Source organism: Sceloporus occidentalis, unplaced genomic scaffold (genome assembly GCF_023333645.1).
Source record: "Sceloporus occidentalis isolate IW3139 unplaced genomic scaffold, rSceOcc1.0.p SCAF_2, whole genome shotgun sequence".
NCBI lineage: Eukaryota > Metazoa > Chordata > Lepidosauria > Squamata > Phrynosomatidae > Sceloporus > Sceloporus occidentalis.
This window is the reverse complement of record NW_028316982.1, coordinates 9602248-9620220: the sequence shown is the minus strand read 5'-3', so window position 1 is coordinate 9620220 and position 17973 is coordinate 9602248. Positions and strand designations below refer to the sequence as shown.

The window sequence follows — 17973 nt, the reverse complement described above, 5'->3', positions numbered from 1 at the left end:
CACCCTTTGGCTGTTGTTGTTAACTGCCCTTAAGTCAACTTCAACTCATGTGAGAACTGGACAGTGGATAAGACATCTTCCAGAGCTCCTATACGATACCTGTCCTCTACCTCCCTGTTTGGGTCTTGCAGGCTCAGAGCCATGGCCTCTTTGAGTCCAACCATCTAGCATGTGGGCTTCCTCTCTTTCTACTGCCCTCTACCTTTCCTAGCATTATTGTCTTTTCCAATGAGTCATGGCTTCTCATGATGTGGACAAAGTACTACAGCCTCAATTTAACCATCCTGGCTTCCAGGGATAGTTCAGGCTTGATTTGTTCTAGAACCCATTTGTTTCTCTTTTTGGCCACCTATGGTATCCTCAGCACACTTCTCCAGCACCATATCACAAATGAGTTGAGTTTCCTTTTATCAGATTTCTTCACTGTACAGTTCTCACATACATACATAGTGATAAGGAACATGATGGCTTAGATAATCCTCACTTTAGTGTTCAGAGTTATATCTTAACACTTTAGGATCTTGTCCATTTCTTTCTTAGCTGTCCTCTCCAACCCTAGTCTTTTTCTGATTTCTTGACTGCAGTCACCATTCTGATCAATATTTGGTCCAAAGTATGAGAACTCATAGACTATTTCAATATTCTTGTTATCCAGGATAAATTCTTGTAGATCTTCCATGGTCATCATTTTTGTTTATATTCAACATTAAGCCTACCTTGGTACTTTCTTCCATGATTTTGACTTTTTGGCAGAGAAGGCTAAAGACCTTGTAAAATGACAGATCCCAGAATTGCATAGGATGGCGCTAGATCAAACTCTATTATTTCTGCAATGTGGACACAAACACAAAGCAGATTCAGCATGCAACTGATGGTGGCATTTTTTTTCCTTGCTGCAAGAAAGGCTTCAAAAGCAACACAATTTCACTGTTCAGAGGGTTTTCTGCACAAAATTCACACATGGGTGTTTTGTGCATAAAATAGCATTTTGTGCACAGGAAATAGTTATTTCTGGACAGAAGAAAAGCCCTGTTAATGGCATTTTTGGTGGAAATCAGCTACATGCAAATTGTGCACAGAACACGCCCCAAACTGCAAAGATTCTCACTAGTTGAGAATTCCTACAGGGTAGATGAACCCTTATAAATCTTTTGAAGATGAGAAATACTGTATGCTCTTTATCTCCCTATTCCATTGCATCCCTGTGCCCCCTGGATTTGTGCTACTGCTTCTGAAGCCTTAGAAGGGCTGCAGACAACAGTCAGGAGCCAGACAAAGTGACAACAGCCTCCTTCTGTCAAGGAATGTGTGTTTTGTGCCTGTTGGGTGTAAAGAGCAGTTCTGTGTGCCAAATTCCTTTCCTCTCACCCTCTTGCCTTCTCTCTCTTGCGCCACACGCACACCCAGTGTCCTGTCCCGTGACTAGGGCCTCACACTTGCTGCTGGTATTTGTAACTTTGAACCAAAGCCTGTTCCTTCTCCTCCCGCCATGGCTTGGGAGACAGCCAGTTCCCTCCCTGCAGAATAATTCCTTGCTGCTTCCTGGAGAGTTCACACTCTTGCACGCACAGAGACTGGCTTCCATGCTACGGGCAGCTGGCTGTCCTCTCTGACCAGAAAAACAACAACCAAGAAGTACAAGAATAGAAGCAGTGCCACTGGAAGGGTTGCCAGAGAGAAAACTAGGGAGGGCCCTTGTATCGTTGATGGTTGTGCCGTTGTTTATTGTCATCGGCTTTGATTTATGGCTTTCCCATGAATAAGAGTTTTCCATGTCACCCTATCATCAACGGCCCTGCCCAGGCCTTGAAGACTAATGGTGCAGAAGAAGGGGTTTCAGAAGCTGTTGCTTCTTACCTGGTTGCACAACAAACACCACCTGCTGCAATTCTTTCTCCTAACAGCATAACTGTTACATGCACAGGAGCCATCTCTAGTTTTCAGTCAGGCAACCCAACTCTATACCATGCTTGACAGTTGTGTGTGAAGTTTGGGGCAACTGAGTTAAAATGTTGGGATACCCAGGCAAGTGAAATCCAATGTGATGTAGCAGTTTGGGTGTTGGCCTAGAACTCTGGAGACCAGGGATCAAATCCCCATTCAGCCATGAAAACTTTTGGGCAAGTCACATACTCTCAGCCTCATAGGATGACAATGGCAAAACCCTTTGAAGAAACTTGCTGTGAAAACTTGCCTTAGGGCCACCATAAGTTAGAAATAACTTGAAAGCAAACAACAACAAATTTTGCTGACTTGCTCCTAGCCAGAAGGTAGAACAGAGGGGAGGGTGAGCCCTGGCACCACCACAACTGGGAGGGAAGGAGGAATCATCATCATCATTATCATCCCTTTCTTTTCCCAGAACTGGACCCAGAGCAGCTCACAATATGGGGGGGGGGGGGGGGGAACCCAGTACAATTAAAAATATAGAAAAGTGATGTATTAAAATAGAATTAAATTATTACAACGTTAAAACAGATTGATTGTTAAAAGAATAAAATACAGTTAAAAAGAGTAAAACTGTTTAAAATACTTTAAAACAATACAATTCCCCATTCTGTTCTTTAAAAACTTTCTGTTTTAAAAGCTTCTCTGAATAAGAAGGTGTTAACCTGCTGGCCAAAGGACAAGGAAGGGGCCATTCTGGCCTCCCCAGGAAGGGAGTTCCAAAGTCCAGGGGCAGCCACCGAGAAAGTCCTCTCTCATGTCCCCACCAACAGTGCTTGTGATGGTGGTGGTTCTGGGAGAAGGGCCTCTCCTGAGGATCTCAGAGCACGGGGCAGCTCATACAGGGAGATACAATCTGTGAAATAGCCTGGACCCGAGCTAGGAAGCTAACCAAGCAAATACATAAACTCTCAGAGAATCTTTGCAAGTTGGAGAAATAAATCAATTAATCCTCTGAAACTGTAGGAAGCTTCTGCTCTACACACTGAGCTGGAGATTTGCACCCAGTCCTTTCCTTTTGTCTGAAGCTGTGCCCAGCCAAACAGAATTTTCACCCTCATCACTCTGCCCATGGAAGATGACCCATGAAAACTGGAGACTCAGTGCGAGGCCTCCGAGGAAGGCAATGGCCAAGCCTCCTCTGAACAAATCTTGCCACAAAAACCTCATGATAGGTTCACCTTAGGGTTGCCATAAGTTGGAAATGACTTAAAGAAATGCAACAACAACAACACTGCAAATCTGAGAACTCCATAGAAAGCAATCGTAGCAATTAAGATGGAATTAGAGTGCTATAATTCTCTAGGGTGGATGGCTCCCAGCACTTTGAATTATGCCTACAAAGGGATTGGGAACCAATGAAACTGTTGCATTGAGAGAGTTGCATGCTCCCTGGTTAACAATTTGGTGTTTTACTACATCCCCCACACCATTCTCTCCCCCCCCCCCCGGATAATCTCATGGGGTGGGCGATAGAGGCTAAGCAGCAGCTGTATTTCAGTTTGCACCAGGTGGCCAGGAGCTGTCCACCATTTTAATTTCCAACATGGAGCATTGCTGTGGGGAATTGGGGGCAATTAAAATGGTCCCAACCTCTCCCAGGGCCATGGCAGCTGGCCTAGAGCACCAGGTGTCAACTCTAACTCCGTATCCTTTCAAAGTAGCAGGAGATCTGCCTGCTTCTGCACCTCGGCATGCTCCCAGCTACTCAACACAATTGTAGGCTCATCCCAAGCCATTTGAATTTACTTTGTTTGATCAGCACTGGGTCCCCTCTAGTACTCTGGCTCCAGCAATAGCTAGCCAGCATCTCCATTGTGTTGACATTAAGATTCGGACTCCACGTTAACTAAATAAACTTTGAATGAAAATTATATTTATATCTACAGTGGGAGTTGGACTCAATAGCCCTTTATAGCTGGCAAGCAAAGACATTTTTATTCAAGCCAGCTTTTTAAAATCATGCAGGCCTGGTTTTATTGGGGGATGGGGGGTTGGTTTAGATTATTTTTAACCTTGTATGTTTTAAGTTTTGTATGTTGTATTTTTAAAAACTTTTTACTGTTTTAATTGGACTATTATAATTGTTTTTTAAGGTGTTTTTAATGTGTGTGTGTGTGAGAGAGAGAGAGAGAGAGAGAGAGAGAGAGCCACCTTGGGTCCCAACTTGGGAGAAAGACAGGATAAAAATAAAATAAAATAAATAGTCTCTTCCAGGTCTATGAGTCTTATGACAGAAGTGGGCATAGTGTAGTTTGTGGGATGCATGCCACCTTGGCACCCCACTTTTGTAGCCCTTGAATTTGCCACCAGACCCTCAAAGCCCCACAGTTTAAAAAAATCATCACAGTTTTGGGGCAGTTTTTGCCATCAGATCATACAGACAGCCAAATGCATGACAACACACAAAAATACCCCCACCCCACAAACATAGAATTCACAAACACCTAGAATTCACAATACTTTTATTTTCCTTTGTAGTCGCTCTCAAAATGGTCCTTGTTGGCATTTTGAAGGGGACTGCAGAAGAAGATTGAGGTATTCGAGCTTGTGGCCCACAAAAGGGGCTGGGGAGGGTATTGGCCCCTGACCTCTGATGCAGTTACCCATTTATATAAGTTCCTGGCATGGCTTCTCACACTAGCCTGCAGAGAAGTTTCTCATAGTACTAAGAGAATGGGGAAACTGAAACCTGGGTTCTGCTTAAGGAGAGACTGCTGTTGATTATACCCCTAAACTGGACTGTTCAGATACAAGATCATTAATTCCTGTCCAAATGTACCAGTGTATACACGGAACAGTTATTTTAATACTAGGTGGCTAGGGCCAACAGGGTCACTCAGCACTCTAGAGAGTTGAATTGAGTGGTCCATCAAGAAAATGTCCCAGAATCCTTTGCAAATTTGCAACAGATGCATCGAGTTCCCACCCAACAGATGCACCGAGTTTCTGCAGTTAGTGACTGTTGTTGCTGTGTGCCATCAAGTCATTTCTGACTTATGACAACCCTAAGATAAACCTGTCATAGAGTTTTCTTGGCAGAATTTGTCAGGAGGTGGCTTGCTAAGGCTGAGAGCACGTGACTTGTCCAAGGGCACCCAGCAGGAATCCATGGTCAAGTGGGGATTCAAACCCTAGTCTCCCCATTCCTAGTCCAACACTCACACCATTACACCATGTTGGCTCTCCAATAGCCACTGGAAAAAGAGGGCAGGGGAGATTCTTTGATCAAATAGGAGGTTCTCCCAGGGCGAGGCTTTCCCATTGCACTGGGAAGGCTGACCTCTGCGATTTCCCCACATGAGGGAAACTCGACTGCAGACTTTGTGGTAAGAGGGGGACTGCGTGCGCACTTTCCCCTGGGGGGGAAAAATTGCATGGAAGAGGGCATTGCAATGGGTGAGTGCTTCTCTTGCTGCCGTTCTAGCTTCTGCACAAGAATGTACAGGAGCCCTCATTTAAATGAGCACATCCGACCTACAGTAGAGAATTTGATATGGAAGAGCATCCCTAAAGTTTGAAAACCATCCACCTAGGCGTGGAAGAAGGCTGGAAAGAGCTTTGGGAGTTAAGCATTGTTCTCAAGAGGCCAATCCAGAGGGAGGCCTTTACCATGTTCACACATTCAGCAGTTTTGACTTGCCTATGTGTAAGTGTGTTTGCCTCTCCTTCACACTGCCTGCCACCCCTTCCCTGTCCACTCCCCTCAAGTCCCCATTCCCTTCCTGTAATACTCTGCTGTGAATTATTCCTGGCTATTTTGCTTTGAACTCGCAGAAGGATTAAGTTCTCCTTGTACTGAAAATTAACAGAGTAAAGCAACCTGCCTTCCTTTGGCAATGCTAGACTTGGGAATGCTAGAAAGAGAAAGGAAAAAGAATGGAGGGGAGTAGAGAGGAGGCAGACTTGGCCAAGCCTGGGGGTGGGCAAAAGAGAGCAGTGCTTAGTAGGGGGTTTGTGAGGAGTCGTGGTTAATATGACGGGGATTAAAATTCCAGTCCGATTAATACACCCTAGGTGACAGATTTTTTTTTTTTTTTTTTTTGCAGAGCTGGGAGTGGGTGGGGAGAGGCAGAGACACACATACACACACAAGCAGGATCAGAGCTGGGGATGGATGGTGCAGGGGAACGAAGGAGGGGCAGGCCAAGGAAGAAAGGAACCCATTTACATTGCTGGGGCCAGTCAGGCAGAAAGGTCAGGGTGAGAGACAGAGCCAAACAGCTCCATTACGGCAGATGGATCCCCCCTTTCACCCCACCCTTACCCCACCAGCAGCTGGGGAAGAAGATGTGGGTGACAGAAGAGAGCCTGTGCAGTTTATATGTGCATGCGCAGGGGGTGGGGTCAGCCTCCCAGCAGCAGTGAAACTGGTGGACTGGGCCAATAATTTGTCCTGCTCCAGGCAGGTCTGTCATAATGGCTAGGGAAACGCAGTATAATCTGTGTGTGATTCAACATGGGTCTCTCCTGGAAGGGCTCGTGCACATGAAAATAGGATGCTGTCTTTCATCTTCAGGGCATATTGTGCCTGTGCAGGTAGAATCGTACCTTCAAACATTTTACAGATTAAAACCAGGATGCTTGTGGCTAAGACAAATCAAAGTGTGGTCAAGATGGCAAAAGTAATTAATGAGGAAGAACAGACAAGCCTCTCCTCTCCTGCCTGCTGAATTATTTGAGTGCAAACTACTTTTGGCCTGTGAACTCAGTTTCCAACAGCTGAAATAAGCTGAGGAAAAGGGAGGAGGAGTGAGAAATTGGGACATTTTAAAAGCAACTGGAAAAGTGAGACAAAGGCTGCCGCCCAACTCACCGGGCAGGCAGCGTTGCCGCTAGGGGCCTGGAGCCATGGAGGTCTGGCGTGCCCCAGCATGCTTTGCTGGAGCGCGCTGGCCTCCAATTGGCCAGACGAGGGGGGAAAGGGAGGGACTTCCGCCTCCTGAGCGACGCTCTAGGAGGCAGATAGTCCCTCTCTATGGTCGCCCTGGTCCTCCAGGGCAGCCAATTGGCTGGCTGCTCCTGGTGGCGGGGCAATTCCCCTCTCGGCCCCCACCTTTGGAATAGGCCTATATATAGGCCATGTGGCGTCCTGCTCAGCGCCATTTCTGCTTGGCTCTCCCACCCGCCCTCCCTAGGGTGCGTGGATTGCTGTCACAACTTTTGGGGAGGCAGCAGAGGTTCTGGATTGGGTAGGCATGGTCTAGAAGGTTGCATAGCACTGTATCAGGAGTCCCTATGGGACACGGGAGCGATGAGGGCATACGTTGTGGTCATTGCGGGGGCCATAACATGACACCGCTTCCTGGTGACTAGGGGCTTTAGTTAAATGAAATCTGCAGGTTGCATGAATACGAGAGGGCGTTAATCTAGCCCCTAGCTCATCCCAATGCCTTGCTTTATATGACATGCCATCTATCCTACAATAGCGGGTTGTAAGATGATCCAGAACTCATGCTTTTGGCCAACCCTACCTTTGCTGATGCTTGCGTTAATAAAGTTGTGGCCTTTCCTCCACATGCGGCTTTGCGTTTTATTGTGGCGATGCCCTCACAGGCAACAGTGGATTCATCAGTGCTAGGTCAGGGCAACTGGAGGGTGTGGTGGAATGCATAGGCAGAATCCTTGCTCCTCTAGCTGCTCTTCAACTGCAACTTCTAGCAGCCCTAATCAGTATTGTTGGGGGATGATGGCAATTGCTGTCCAATGAGATCTAGAGGGCCACAGGCAGTGAAGCAGGTGGTGATGTAGACTTGAGTTGACTGACTGAGACTTGACTCAGACTCAAGTCTTCACTGACTCAGCATGACTCAAGATTTGTATATTTTTAGCAACTGACATGCTGGTCCAACATCATCCAGAAACAGCAAACACATTAGACAATGGGCTTGAGGCAAAAGTTGAGGTCTGCTCAGCAGTCTGTCCCCACTGTAAATTGGAGGAGCCTAATGAAACTTTTGAAAAGCTTTAGAAGGGTCCTTCCACCTCAAGCTCATTGCTTACCACATTTGGTGGTCTCTTCTGAGAATCTCCCCTTCCCTAACTTCGTGCAAGTCTTCTTGATTTGCTAGTTCTCCCCACCACAACATACACACCACCACCACCTTTTTTCTATTAACGTCAGTTCCCAGACTTGAGACTCAACATAAGACTTGACTCGAAAGTACCTTGAAAGGACTTGAGATTCTTTTTGAGACTTGAAGGTACATACTTGAGACTTCATTTGAGATTTGGAGTAAAAGTGAATACATTGCTGGAAACAGGGTGATCAAATTAGCAGGCTTACCTCAGATATGAATGTTGGCTAAGATCCTACCAGACTCTGGGAGATCATAAAGTAATAAGTGCCTCAATGGTACTGGCAGTCTGGGAGGGTTATGGCTGCAAGTCCATTGACAGAATGAGAGGACCCTCTTAGCACACTCCACAGCCAAAAGGTGGCCATTTGGGTCAGGAGAAGGCTGAGCTGTATGCAGGCACTGTGCAGCTGCTGTTGTGCATCCTGGGGCAAAAGGTATTGGATACCTCCTTGCACAATGTAAAAAAACAACAACACCCCACATATCTGGCTTAACTACAAGTTATATTAGCCTAAGGTTGCAACTGCACTGCAGAAATAATGCAGGTTGAAACCACTTTAACTGCCATGGCTCAATGCTATGGAATTCTGAGATTTCTAGTTTTGTCAGATGGTTAACTTCCTCTATCAAAGAGCTCTGGTGCCACAATAAAACAGAAAATCATGGATCCATGGCATGGAGCCATGGCAGTTAACATTGTATTACTTCTGCAGTGCAGATACTGCCTAAGTCACTATGAAGGCTTAGCAGATACATATGAACATGTACAACCCGTGATGACCCTATCCGTAGCAGCAGTGGCCCATTCACACACAGAAGAACAGGGTTAGCGCTATGCAGACCTAAGTTTATGGCACAAGATGACAATCAGTCAAAGTACAAATTCTACCTTTATGGTGAAGAAAGTGTTGATGAAAGATGTATCCCAGCAATGCTGCACCTGAAAATATTCTACAGGTATGAACAGCACTTCGACCAGTATGTTGAATACAGACTGTACTTCCCATTCCTATCCGTGAAGCCAATGTTCACCCAATCTGCTCCAAAATGCTGGGACACATTGGTGATCTGAATATTAGTGTGCAAAGGACTTTCAGGACCAGGACTTCATTCAAAACAGGGCTCAGTTCCAAACATGTTTCCAAAAGGAAGGCTGAGCCCAGAAACCTATGGGGTGGAATCCTCTTGTTGACTTACCCATGTGTAAGCTCCTCTATGGAAGGGGTTGGACATTTTTGTCTGATGCAGAATGTTCACATTCAGGCTGCAGGAGCAGAATTGTGCATGTGGTCTCAATGTGCATGCTAATGCACATGGGGTGCACATGGAAGCTCATGCACATTTTATAGTTAATTTGACCATCCATCCATCCATCCATCCATCCATCCATCCATCCATCCATCCATCCATCCATCCATCCATATTTTAAATCCTGCTTTCTCCCAGTATGGAACTCAAAGTGGCCTATAACCAAAGTGCTAGTAACCTTAAGGCTAGACTTTTGCAATGCACATTGGGCTACCTTTATACCAAGTACAGAGACTTCAGTTAGTTCAAAACATGGCGGTCATATTGACCACTGGCACAACTAGGACTGAGCATATGACACCAATATTAAAACCATTCCACTGGCTACTAGTTAGTCTCCAAGCATAGTACAAAGTGTTGGTTATTGCCTTTCAGACATGGTTTGGGTCCAGGTTACCTATGGGATCACCTCTTCCTGTGTAATCTGCCCCATAAACTCAGGTCCTCTTGGGGACATTTAGTTCAACTGGACCAAATTAGAATGGTAACCATCATCCAGAGGACATTTTCATCTGCCACCCGCTGACTGTAAAATGACCTTCTGGGAGAGATTCGTCTCAGTTTTAAAAAATATTAAAGGCAAGCCTACCCAGCCAATTTTAAACCATGAATTTTAAATTGGTGTATTTTAAATTTGATGTTGGATGATTTCAATATGCCCTATGTTTATGTGTTTTAATTTAATGTGTTGAAATGGTTTTATGTATTTCAATTTATGTTGCACTCTGCCTTGAGTTTTATTATTTATTATTAAACAATTAAAAACATGCGATACACATATTAAAAGGATAGGAAACACATGGAACTTTGGGTCCCATCCTGGGGAAAAGGGAGGATATACGCTGAATGAATGAATGAATGAATGAATGAATGAACAAATGAACATTTTAAAAAGCAAAACCATTGTAGCTTCTTCTACCCCAACTGGTTAAGGCCAAGGGCCTATTTGAATAGCGTCTTTGCCTGTTAAGAAAATGAAAGCAGAGAAGAGGCCAACCGAGTCTCCCCTGGGAGGGAGTGTCACTCTCTAATACTCCATTTGTGTAGTCAGTTGGATAATGTTGCCTTTCAATATGAGGACTAAGTAGCAGAATTGCTCCATAATTTTGCAGATGGAAAACTTGTGAAATAACAGAAGTTATTATAAATTGGAAACAACTTGAAGGCACACAACAGCAGTGACAACAACCCTGTGGTAAGATCTCTGCCATTAAGTAATATGGGACAATGTATATGAGAGGGTGTGTGCTGAAGACACCAACTCTTGCCACAGATCACCACCTGTACCCATACAGCTAAGAGCACAAAGGAAGGAAGGAAGGAAGGAAGGAAGGAAGGAAGGAAGGAAGGTTGGTTGGTTGGTTTTGGAGAATATCAAACTACAATGAGAAAGGAAAGGAAAGGATTTGGACAATATCACACTACATTGTTATAGTGCTATTCCACATTAAATGCTATGACTGCCTCATGTGGAATCCTAAAATTTGCAGTTTAGGAAGGGGCATTTAGAATTCTCAATTACAGAGCTCTTAGGCCTTACTAAACTACAAATCCCAGGATTCCACAGGAGGCAGACATAGGAGTTTATCACGGGAGACAAAGCACCCAAATCTCATAGATAAATGGGGTTTAAATCCTGTGAATATCCCACTGGATTGGGATTATTTTTAGACATGTCTGGGCACTTTAGCATTAACCCAACATTAACTCGTGCAAAAAGTCACAAAATCATGCCACTTTTTAACTTCAGGATTTTCATGAAGTTAAAAAGTGGTGCGATTTTGCGGCTGTCTGCACAGGTTAATGTCGGGTTAATGCCAAAGTCACAAGACATTGTCTGAAAACAATCCCGCTCTTACAGGATATTCACAGATTTAAACCCCATTTATCTACGAGATTTGGGCACTTCCCTCCCATGTGATAAACTCCATAGATATTGAAGTGCAATAATAGCACTTTAACAGTGTAGTGTGTTACTGTCCAAATTTAAAGAAAGCAAAATAATTGTCCCTGTATTTTTTCAGAAAAAGCTTTGCCTTTTCTAAAAAAAAGTAATGAGCTTGATATTAAAAAAGGACCCATGAGCTGTTCATGGGGTATAAGCTACAAAAGTCTTAGGGTCATCCATGTTGAAATGTGTGACCCTGTTGGTGCTCCTAGACCTCTCAGCGGCTTTCAACACGATAGATCATGGCATCCTCTTGGACCTCCTGAAGGGGTTAGGTATCGGAGGCACTGCATTGCAATGGTTCTGGTCCTTCCTCTTGGGCAGATCCCAGAGGGTGCTGCTCGGGGACAGCTGCTCCAGTCAAAGGGAGCTCACCTGTGGGGTTCCACAGGGTGCTATACTGTCCCCAATGTTATTTAACATCTATATGAAGCCGCTGGGTGAGATTATTCGGAGTTGTGGAGCTGGGTGTTATCAGTGCACTGATGACACCCAGATCTATTTCTCCGTGTCTCGTTTGTCGGCCTCGAATTCTAATGGCATCTCCTCTCTCAATGAATGCCTCCAAGCAGTAATGGGCTGGATGAGGAAAAACAGATTGAAACTGACAGAGGTGCTCACGGTAGCGGCCCAAAACCAAGAATTGGGTTGCAACCTCCAGTCCTGGATGGGGTCACACTCTCCTCTAGTGACTGTGTTCGCAGTCTGGGGGTGCTCCTTGACTCATCGCTCCTGATGATAAAACAGGTAAATGCGACAGTCAAGAGCGCCTGTTATCAGCTTCAGCTGATATGCCAACTGCGCCCTTTTCTGGAAGTAAGGGATCTCGAGACTGTTGTACACACGCTGGTAACCTCACATCTAGATTTCTGTAATGCGCTCTACATGGGGCTACCCTTGTGCTTGATTCGGAAACTGCAATTAGTGCAGAACATGGCAGCCAGAGTAGTGTCAGGAACATCGAGGAGGGACCATATTACTCCGGTATTGAAGTCCCTCCACTGGCTGCCTATTAGTTTCCGGGCCCAGTACAAGGTGTTGGTTATCACCTTTAAAGCCCTAAATGGCTTGGGTCCAAACTATCTCAGGGACCGCACACTCCAGTCCTCTGGGAGGAATTTGCTGCAGCCCCAAAGAGCTAGGCTTTCGGCTACCTCCCAGAGGGCTTTTTCTGTTGTCGCCCCAGATTGTGGAACGACCTGCCGGACAAGATCCGTCAATTGACAGCTTTAGACAGTTTTAAAAAGGCTGTCAAGACGGATCTCTTCCGGCAGGCCTTTCCGGGATAGATAACCCTGGCCTCAGGAACCCTGTTCTTATGAGAGTCCCCAAGGTCCTCCTTGGAAATGCTACCGTAGTTTACTGTTTTATGTGTTTTGTTTTGTTTTGTTTGTCTTGTAATAATGTGCATGTGTTAATGTTGTTTAATTAGTTGGTTTTAATTATAATCGATTTAATAATTTTTTAAGGGGGGGAGGGAATTTTGATCTACAATGTATTGTATTTTATTGTTGTTAGCCGCCCCAATTTACCTCAAGGGGCGGGATATAAATAAACTATTATTATTATTATTATTATTATTATTATTATTATTATTATATTGAAATGACTGCAGCATTGGCAAAAGAGCTGTCCGAGGCAAAAGAGCTGTCAGACCACAGATCGAATTCTGTAGGAGCCATTGTTTTCATACTGCCTGGACCCAAACACAGTGCTTCTGGGTCGCACATTAGCTGCTATTCAAGGAGAGCTAAGTGAAAGGGTGCATTGTGAAAGCAAGCAACATAGCCTACATGCATGAACCTAGCCCATCACAGCAAGTGTGCGCCTGCTGGCTGCCTCTCTTGCCTTTTGTGGCTCCCATGTGTGTAAGCCTCCTGCCCTTTGCCCCCACCATTGCATGTTCTGGGCTTGTTTTCTGCTCTGTTACCCCCATCTGTGCTTGACCATAATGACATGTTAATTGTGGCTGTCAGGGAGTTAGGTCCAGACTTGCAATGTCACCACCATCTTTTTCGCCTCCATCCTGGGCCTCAGGGCATTCTCCAAGCCTTACAGTCCATTGCCTTGATGGTGAGACAGAGAAACCCAGGTTCCAGCTTTAAAACAAAGGTAATTTTGCACAAGCGAGATATAGAATCTCCTTTTCTTATCTGCTGTGATAACCAGAAGGATGTTGTTGTAGGCCTCACTGGGTGTAGGGTTAAAAAATCAATGATGGGGTCTTTCCAAAAAAGGATTTCTGCTCCCATTTTATTACCTAGGTCTAATCTAAATCAGTCAATCTTTATTTCGGTCATTAACAAGTATAAAATAAAATAAATAGAGTAAAACAATGAGATCAAAATAAGTGGACTAAATAGGTAAAATAAGTAAAATGGATAAAATAATAAGTAAAATACAATTGTTGATACAAAATCATAGACGATCTCTTCCATCTGACATTAGATATTACCAACCATCTGTTCACATGTTTTACACATAATGTAACAAAACTTTGCTACCTTCAGGTCTAGTCTAAAATATTCCCTAATTCAGTTGAAAACATTGTGGCCACAAGTGATTTGCAGCAGTTTGGGCTTTTTGTGAGGACCCCCTTCTTGACAAAAACTCAGCAGCTTTGCAGTTTTTACTGGAGTATCTGCTGAAATCCGTAGAAATTGACATTATTGCACATGTGGTTGGCTGCCTGCTTCGCATTCATTCGGAGGATGGCTGCACATTTTCAGCAGAAGGAGGGTGAATAGAGGTGAACAGATACAAATGTGTGCAGAGAAGTATCGACAATTAAACATCAATGCAAATGTGCAAAAATCTGCACCAATTCACATAGTACACTCATGTGTAGATTAGCCCAATATTGCTGTGCACTAAACTTCCACTTTGTGTCGGAGGGTTGTACAATGGCAGGAGTTGGAGGTGGGGAAGGAAGGAAAGTGGAAGACAGTGTGAAGAGAGAGACTCTCTGTCACAAATATGTCAGAAAACTACAAATCCCAGAATTCCATAGCATTGAGTAATGGCAGTTAGAGCAATGTCAAAACTCCATTAATTCTGCAGTGTAGATGCAGTCCTATGGAATCCTGGAGTTTGTAGTTTATTGTGGCCCTAGGAATCTCTAGCTGAGAATTCTAAATACTCCTTTTCAAACTGCAATCCTTGCCATCCTCTGAGAGTGAGAGAGTGGGATGGGTTACTATGGCCAAGCTGGGAGTTGAACCCTGGCCTCCAGAGTCATAGTCCAGCACTCAAACCACTACACCACACTGGTTCTACCATGGAAGCTCCCCAATACCATTTTTGTTTGTTTGTTTGTTTGTTTGTTTTTGAATAGAGAGATCTTGCAGCACCTTTGAGATTAACTGAAAGAAAGAAGTTGGCAACATGAACTTTCATAGACTTAAGTCTGCTTCGTCAGGTGTATTTTTGTTTTGGAGCATGTACTAAGTACCTTTCTCTGTCTACCGAGCATCAAGAAACTTTTACGGGAGGAAAAAAACAACAGCAAAAAAGCAGGAGTTCTAGATAACCAGCATGAATTCCTAAAAAGTTTGATCCCTGGTGCCCCCGCTTATAGGCATGAAGTTCTGCCTCTCCATCACCTCCGGCAAGCTGGGAGCTTCCTCCCTTTGGCCTGGAACCCGGTCTTTGCGTTAATGTTTACACGGGTAACCGGGGGCCTTCTGCCTTTGCACATCGCATTTTCTGCTTGGCCACGTCCATCTGTGTCCCCGCATAATGATTTTTTATGCTACATTAATTTAACACACTGACGCAAGCTGAGAGGGCCGGGACCCCGGGCTTTTTAATTGTGTCAAAGAAAATTTTGTACACTTGCCCTTTCATTAAGAGCCAGGGTTTGGGGATGGTTCGCACACAGGAGGGGAGAGAGGGGCAAAGAGAGAACTTGGAAAGGGAGCAAGCCATCCGATTTTGCAAGGGCAGAGGGAGAGAAAGAGTAAAATTGGTGTGTGAATGTGTATGTGTGTAGGAAGGATGAACTTCATAAGCAGAGATCTGAGTGTGAAAGGACAGATCCATGTGCCATGAGCAACAGATTTCGTCCTCGATTCTCAATTAATTGTCAGCAGGGAATAACACCCTGGTTTAGCAAATCCCAAAGTTGTGATATCTAGGAAGGTGACAGATACTGCTTCCCTGCATTGGCCTCCTGTTTATTTCCATTCCCTATGCAATTTTCTTCAAAGCTGTCCATGGCCATCTCTCTGCTAGGGATGTGAATCACTGCTTACTTCATTTTTGGACACAGAAAACAAAGCAATGAAAAGTGTTCTCATCACAAGCCTTATTTCTCAACAGGGAGTTTCAATGCTTTCCCCTCCAGGATGAGAAAATGTGAAGTTTTTCTTTTTAAAAAAGTGAGATTAAGTTATATATAATAATGGGAATAATGAACAAATTAATCATAGGTCAAAAGGTAGGAAGCAGGAAGTACTGTAATTTTTAACAGTTGTGATTGTAATATATTTCAGTTTGTATGGGTGATTGTAGGTTATCTGTGTTAGGTGTTTATTTGTTCCTTGGTTGATGCTGTTATTTTATTTTTAAATTATTTTTCCCCTTTCCCCCCTTTTTGGTCTTTCTTTTTTTCCTTTCCTTTCCTTTTTTCTTTTCTTTTCTTTTTCTTTCTTTTTTCTTTATCTTTTCTATTAGTGTTGGTGTTAATACTATTAATATTAGTTGTTAATTTAATTTTATTCACTATTATATGTTAGATCTGAACTGCTGTTTTATTGTGTATTGTTTTTAATTATTAAATATTAATAAAGATATTTCCCCTCAAAATACAAATTCTTCACTTTTATATCCTAATATGTTCCTGCATAGGATACTCAGTTCTCTTCCACTAACATTCAAAAGTTTTGCTTTTTTTTCACTTGCATTTTAATATTATAACAGCTTTAATTGTGCCTTAATTGTATACTTTCTGACACTTTTATCTGTCCATTTTCTTTAAAACATTTTTTTACAATCCTGTTGTGAGTGGCATTAAATGTCAGTTTTGGGGATCAAAGAAGGATGTAAATCAATGCAAATCAGTCAATCAATCACTTTCTTCCGGCTCCCTCAAACAACTTTGCCCTGTCTCACCTTATACCTCTTATGCACACTACTGTTTCTGAAGTGGCATTTGCACTGCAGAAATAGTGCAGTTTGACACCACTTTAACTGTCATGGCTCCATCCTATTGAATTCTGGGATTTGTCATCTGTTGTGGCACTAGAGCTCTCTAACAGAGAAGGTGAAATATCTCACAACACTACTAATCCAAGAATTGCATAGCATTGAGCCATGGCAGTTAAAGTGGCGTCAAACTGCATTATTTCTGTAGTCCAGATGCACCTAAGAATGCCTCTGTGATGCCCTTTCTCTTCTGTCATTGTGTTTCCTTCCCTCAAACTACAACTTCAGTGTAATCTTTGGCAGTGGGGAAGGTGTAATGATGTGGTGTTTTTAAAATTTGTCATGAATATTTTGTAAATGTTTTTAATGTGTTATGGAAGCCACTTTGGGTGGGAGAAAATGGCATATAAAATGAATGAATGAATGAATGAATGAATGAATGAATGAATGAATGAACTTGGCTCTCAGTGGCATCAGGAACCTGCTCTAGGCTTTAGCCCAAAATTTAAAGGAGTGATACAGGATGCTGAACTCTCCCACTCCAACAGGTTCCAGACTATGAACAGCTCCTTTAAAATTTTCAGACTCTGGGGCCACCTGCTGCCACTGGTCTTTGGCATTCTTTACAAAGCCCCATGCCCTACAGTAAGTAAACCTGTAACACAATACAATCTATAAAACTGAAACAAGGCACAGTGTTGACTTGTTTCTCCTGGCTTCTGTCCCGCTTCCTCCATCTTTGTCGACTTCCCTGGCTGCATCTGCACTGCAGAAATAATCCAGTTTGGCACCTCTAACTGCTATGGCTGAATGCTATGGCATTCTGGGTTTTGTACTTTTGTGAAACATTTAGCTTTCTTTCAGGTGCAGCTCGGGAGTTACTGGTTACCATGACAGACACGGGCCTTTTCCAGATAGTCTCTGAGCCCATGCATTGCACAGGTCATTCCCACGATGCGGTCTTCTGCACGAAGCAGGCACATCCGTGGGCAGAGGTAGTTAATATCTCCGCATTGTCATGGATGGATCATTTCCTGGTGAAGGTTGGGCTGAAGACCACTGTTCCCCCCATTGGGGGTGGAGGACCGACTCGTATGGTCCGCCCTTGAAGGCAGATGGAACCCATTAGGTTCCAAGAGGCCCTAGAGGGTTTAATGGCTGGTAGTGCCGGTGATACTGTTGAAGCCTTGATTAACTCTTGGAACAACAACCTCACCAGGGCTATGGACACTATTGCTCCCAAGCGTCCTTTCCAGCCCGCTCCTAACCGCAACCCCTGATATACTGAAGATCTCAGGAGAATGAAGCGGGTTGGACAACAACTTGAGCGTGACTGGCAAAGATCTCAATTCATATCTGATAGGACACGCCATAGGATTTATCTTAAATCCTATGGTGTGGTGATAGATGCAGCTAAGAAGTCTTTCTATTCTGCATCTATTGCGTCTGCGAAGTCTCGTCTGGCACAACTATTCAGGGTGGTTAGGGATTTAACTCAGCTAGCCCCCACCCTGAATCCTTTGCTAGAAACTACAACAGCCTGCT

The 17973-nt window shown here is 44.0% G+C and overlaps 1 non-coding gene across 1 annotated transcript; it reads left to right on the top strand.

Annotated features, from left to right (window-relative positions):
- Window positions 1-5148: 5148 nt before the first annotated feature.
- Window positions 5149-5309, top strand: LOC149317953 (U1 spliceosomal RNA). The gene has a single exon (XR_016280357.1). It is a non-coding gene; the product is annotated as a U1 spliceosomal RNA (small nuclear RNA).
- Window positions 5310-17973: the final 12664 nt, after the last annotated feature.